Source organism: Pterocles gutturalis, unplaced genomic scaffold (genome assembly GCF_000699245.1).
Source record: "Pterocles gutturalis isolate BGI_N339 unplaced genomic scaffold, ASM69924v1 scaffold7335, whole genome shotgun sequence".
Taxonomy (NCBI): domain Eukaryota; kingdom Metazoa; phylum Chordata; class Aves; order Pterocliformes; family Pteroclidae; genus Pterocles; species Pterocles gutturalis.
In genome coordinates, this window is record NW_010145786.1 from 31789 (window position 1) to 37550 (window position 5762).

Sequence of the window (5762 nt, forward strand, 5' to 3'; positions counted from 1 at the left end):
AGCATCTGCCTCCTGCAATATATACATTTCCAGAGTGAAAATAAACAGCTTCACACCTTTGGCTCGGAGAAAGGCTCCAGCCTCTTCTACATCCTCAACCTGCAGCCTCTCTGCTCCAGGAAGGAGGGTCGGAAGGGTGAGTGTTACTTGAAGTTCCCTTTTTCCAACCTACAGGAAAACTTTTGGCCTCCTGTCGTACCGGGGAGGTGGATGCTACAGCAAGGATCTGGTGTTCTAATCTCAGCATCCAACATTTGTGATCTGGTCCCAGACGCGCCTCTGGTCGATCTCGACTCGCCCAGCGATTTGAGAGTGCAATCTGCACCCAAGAACTGCCTCAGCCTGAACAGCCGACTTTCAAATGGTGTCATTATAGCCTGAAATTTCAACATATCTAGAGAGTTTTGATAATAACGTTTTTGATTACATCCGTTGCCAGCTTCCTTCTACACCCTGACAAAGATTTAAAGTATACAAAAATCTGCAACAGAGATTAGTGTCAGGAACAGAAAACATCTTCTGTTCCAAAAAACCCTCAGGGTTTTCCTCCTCAGCTCGCACTTTACTAGAGGAGGACTCAAACCTCCACCGAGCTGCGATGCACTGTCACTGCAAAGCACTGAGGCAACTCGGATCCAAGCGCTCCACCAGAATGCACCTTTTGGGAAGGCTCCGGAGAAACAAAGAGATTTCCTGAAGCTATCGCAGACGTGAAATCGTTCCTCAGAAGTAACAGCCCTCAGCAAACTTTATGAAAATCCAGGCCTACGCTTGAGCTGTAACTCGGAAACAGTTGCGAGCTCTTATCGGGGGGAAGGGGGGAACAAAGGAAAACCACATGCTATTGTTTGGTTTGACTCCGCAATACATTTAATCTACATGGAGTTGGAACATTACACAGCACAAACTCTTCAGCTACCAGAAATTACGTACCAGCAAAACCCAAACAGGGAAACGCAGTTTTCAAGATCTTATCTTTGCCCCCACACAGAAATTCTCCAAAATCCAGCTGAAAGCTGTCACCAGCGCTTCCGAGCCCGCATCCCGCGGGGATCGGATCAGCGCAAGAAGACCAGCTCTCCCCAAACTCAGGAAAACCAAACGGGTTCCACCAACTTGACCTTGAGCTATCAGAGCTTTTGGCAGCGAGCGAGTAAATCTACAACAGACTCGGGGGTCCTGAGCAGAGGGAAGACCCACCCAGCAACAGATTCATCTACCCTCCATGTGTCTGAAGATGTTTAAGCGACAAGACACAGCTTACGAGCTGCCAAAGAGTTATTCCAGTGCATCCACAGGGATGATAACAGCTTTATCTGCACGAATTCCATCCCTAAAGTTGCACAACTCCCTCCCCAGCCTCGTATCCGACCGCGCGTGTGATAACGAGGACTACACGCATTGTCACGGGGAGAAGATCTTTGGTGTGTGGCTCCAGGACAACCCCAACCCAAGGCCCATGGGGCCAGCCTGGCACAACACAAGAGCCATGTCCCTAAACGTCATATTTCTACTTTTAGGCCACCCGTTGCCATCTCCTTGTCCCCAGAGAGTCCATTCCCCCAACTCTGATTTCCGAGCTCCTAAACACAACTTTTTTTCCTGGATGCAGCCCACGCTGCCTGGCGTTGGGGCACCGAGAGACCCGCGCAGCACAAGCCCACCCCGCGGCAGGTGCCAGCATCGACACTTCTAACCAGGGCACGGAGGACGTGCAGACAGGTGACGTCACGGCCAGAGCAGCCCACAGGCTCCAACCTGAGCTCCCCCTGGCTTATCGTCCCATCCACCTGGGAGCAGAGGGCTTTGGCACAGCCCCATCCCCGTGTCGGTACAGGGGTCATTGTCAGATTTCAGCGCAGGCGGAATGAAATGGTGAAGAAAGAAGCTTTTCAGAGGGGGAAGCAGGGAGAAGAGGCGTATTAAACAAATCATCTGTTTGGAGCGCTGGCTCCTACTTGTTCTCGGTTATACTATTCACTCAAGAGTGGATTAATCCATCACGGCAAAGGAATCTCCTGATCTCAGAGATAAAGGCAACAAGTCATGCACTCCCTGTCTGTGGATCCTCCTGAAACAAAAAACAATCGCCAGCCTTTCTCATAGCCTTATTTGGGCCGATCTATCATCTCTTCACAAAGACCATGTAAAAAAAAAAAAAAAAAAGGAAATTAAAAACTGCAAAAATGACACCTGATTACGGGAACTTCACTCAGGAAAACCTAGACTGGAGCAATCTGGAAGCAAGAAGGGGATTTCAACCTGGAAGAATCATCTTCAGTTTGTTTCAGGAGGAGTCACGTTAACTGTCCTTTTTCCTTGCTGCAGTTCCCCAGATGGGACACCTCCTGAAACCCACTACTTCTTTTAAGATTCTTAGAGTGAGGCCTTTTAACCAGACACATTTATTTCACTCAGTGAGGACTGGGAAAGGAAAACCCCCAGGGTGCAGGAACAAGACTAGAACCCGAACACAAGGTGTCTACACAAAATACGATGACGCTCTCCAGGAGCAAAGATATCTCCAGCGTCCGTCTGTCCTTCAGTGCTTTAGCAGATGATGCAGAGCTATCACAGAAACACTGACAAACCATCCTTTTTTCACCCCGGATTAATGGGGAGCTGAGAAAACCCTCACAACTCACTTCTGACCGGAGCTGGCAGCCCACAGCCGAGGTGGAGCGAGCTGGTGGGGTACGCCGAGCAGGCAACACAACCCTCAGCTACCTCCAAAAAGACAAAACCCCTCCAGAACGCCCCAAAAATGTGAAGCAGCGGTGCCCAGCCGCATCGCCAAGCCCATTTTCCAATGAGGGGCTGCTTGCAGCACGAGCATTTTCCCCCCGTCATGTCCAGCATTCTTTGGCATTTTACAGGTTCACTGCGAGGAAAAGCGAGGTGTGGGAGGCAGGCCGACGCTGTGCGACTGCGAGGTTAGGAAATATTCAACTCGTCTTTGAATTAAACAAATAAGGCTCAACCGCTTGGTTCATTATCAGATACAATGGTTGGAAGTCTGCAGGGGGGGGAAGAAAAAAAAAACCCCAAACTCTGCAGGAAAACGCAGGGTATATAAATCAAAGGCATGATCAGCCAGGCAGGTGAGGCCGAGGGCGCGGTTTCACCTTACAGCTAAGCCCAGACTAAAGCCGGCCGCTGCCAAAGGGGATGGTCTCCTTCCCCCGGCACACTCGGCTCCCCCCGCTCCCTCCCGCTGCTTTTGGCACTGCCCCCAGCTGCCAAACTGGAAGAAAATATTCCAACCCAGCTTATCTCACTCTGGGTTTCAGGGGATTATATATTTTTTTTCTTTCCCCTACCATTTTAGTGAGCTGAACTGGTTTAATCGGGCATTTCTGGTGGGGGAGCAGAGGGGGGGGAATGGCAAGACCCCCTCGCTCCCGCAAGGCACCCGGCTCTTGGCTCAGGCGCAGCTTTGAGAGCGCGGTTTTATGAGACAGCTAAGCCAATTTAAAAACCGGCTGCTGCCAAAAGGGGCCGGTCCCCCCCCAAACACACACCCCTCCAGCCCCAGAGGCCTCCCCAGTCATCGAGGTAGAAGATTTAGCAACTCTGTAACTGCAGGGCAAGATCCAGCAGAAAGTTTGGAGGGTTTTGTTTTTTTTTTTTTTTTTTTTTTTTTTTTTTTTTTTTCCTTAAACTAAATTTGCTGTGGGTTTATGAGGGTTAGCTGAACTCCCCCCCCCGCGGCTGCTCTGCCGCTGGATTCCCACAGCGGGGAAGAGGCAGGAACGTACCTGCCACCTCCTGCAGCAGCGAGTCCTCGGAGCTGAAATGTGAAACTGCGCCCAAGAAGCCGGGAGGGGGGAGGAAAAAAAAAAAAAATAGAGTCCCACCTGGCTAGAAGAGCTCCAAGACATCTCGTAGGTATGGGAAATGGGAAAACAACCCACCTTGCATGATTATTTTCCCTCCTGTTGAAAGACAGAAGATATTTTTCGCGTAGAAAGAGCAAGCAGGGGCTTAATGGGAAAGACAGGTGGTGTGGATGCAGAAGGCTCGATCCCTCGGAGGGCTGAGCAAGCAGTTTCCCCTCAAGTGATAACCGCCGCTGGAGAATCATCATCTGCACCGGAAAGGGAGAAGCGAGCTGGGGAAAATACAGGGAAAACAGTCACACGCTCAGCCCTGGAAGTTGTACTGAGCCATCTACCAAGGAAATGACTGGAAGAACACTCAGCTGAGGGGAAAAGAAAAAAAATTAAATGTACACACACACACACAGAGGAGATGATCTACTCTAACAATTCTTGGGTAGCTGGAGACCTCTTGTTCACTAAAGTAATCCAGCAAAGAGGTTTCTTGCTAAATTTGCCAAGGACAAACACCATCCCAGAGCAAACGATGCGGGAGAAGGGGACACACAACAGCAGGGCTCGCTCCAGGAGGCCACCAGGAGAGCGGTAAGCCACAGGGAAAGGAACGTGCCTGGAGAACAGGCCTCGTACCAGCTCACCTGTGAACAAACTAGATCAAAACAGCAAAAAAAAAACACCTTACGGAGAACATTATTTGGTCCCCATGTAGCAACTTTAAGAGCGCAAGACAAGCTGGAAATTACCATTTAAAGAGGAAAGTCAACCAATTCCACCTGACACAAGGTTTTAAATCTGTAACAAGTTTTTAAGCTCCGTAGGGCAGCATTCTTGATCAGTCGCACCCCAGCTGCAGGCAGGAATTGGCTCGGAAGCTCCCCAGCCCTCTGGAACACTGAAAAAAACCCCAGAAAACGGAGAGAAAAAGCAAGTGGGGAATCACCGTGAAGCAGAACCACCCGCTAGTCAACAGATCGTAAGCAAAGCAGCAGACAAAAACCTGACTCCACCTCTCAAGGTCAAGTTTACAGTATCAATTAATTCATACAAATTAGACGCTGCCTAACAAAAGGCGGCAGGCGGGTTTGGGAGCTGCGTCAATTCAAGCGGTTCCATATAAAGCGTTATCTGAAATACCACATCTCACCGGGTTTGGGGGCGACGACTCACGCAGTCGCAGGGCTCCCAGTGCTACACCAAACGTTTCCAAGCCTTGCTGGAACCACCAGCGACAGAATTCGCAGCTGTCACCCAGACACAAGGGCAGCGGTGGGAGCCGAGCCAAGCCAAATGAATTCCACGAAACAAAAAACGCGTTTTCGTGGCGCTTTGCATACGTGCGGCCCCCTGCTCCTCAGGGAAGGTGAAATCAAAGCGGTTTGTCCTCTACGCGTTCGGTCGCATCGACACCGCTAACAACCACGTGGAGAGAAGGCGCTCCTCGACCGCACCGCGCAGCTAGCTGCCCACATGCCCGCAGCAGGCACCGCTCTAAGAAAACAGCTTTATTCCCAAAATGATTTAATCATCACATGCTTCCCAGTCAAGTTTTTTGGCGCTGCAGCTGAAGCTTTTGCTGGCCTTACGCTTAATAGTAGCGTCTTATCTCAAGCAGCCACCAAATTAATTTCAGCAGTCTTGCTACGAGCGAGGACTTCGTTAAGCGGGTCTGCTGGGGGATACGCAGAGGAGGATTTATGAGATGACGAAGAGCCGGAGGGCTGTGCGCTCACGCGAGCGAATCAATTGCCTTGCTTCACAATTTCCACATCTGCAGAAGCAGTCTTTAAAACAAGCCAGTGTATTTTTAAGCTCTGACAGTTAAAAATCCTCAAGTGACATCACCTGAAGTCGGAGCACAGCTGCCTTATTCCTCTGGCACGCCAGCGAGCCAAAGTAAGCACCAGCCTCAGTTTATAGGCTTCC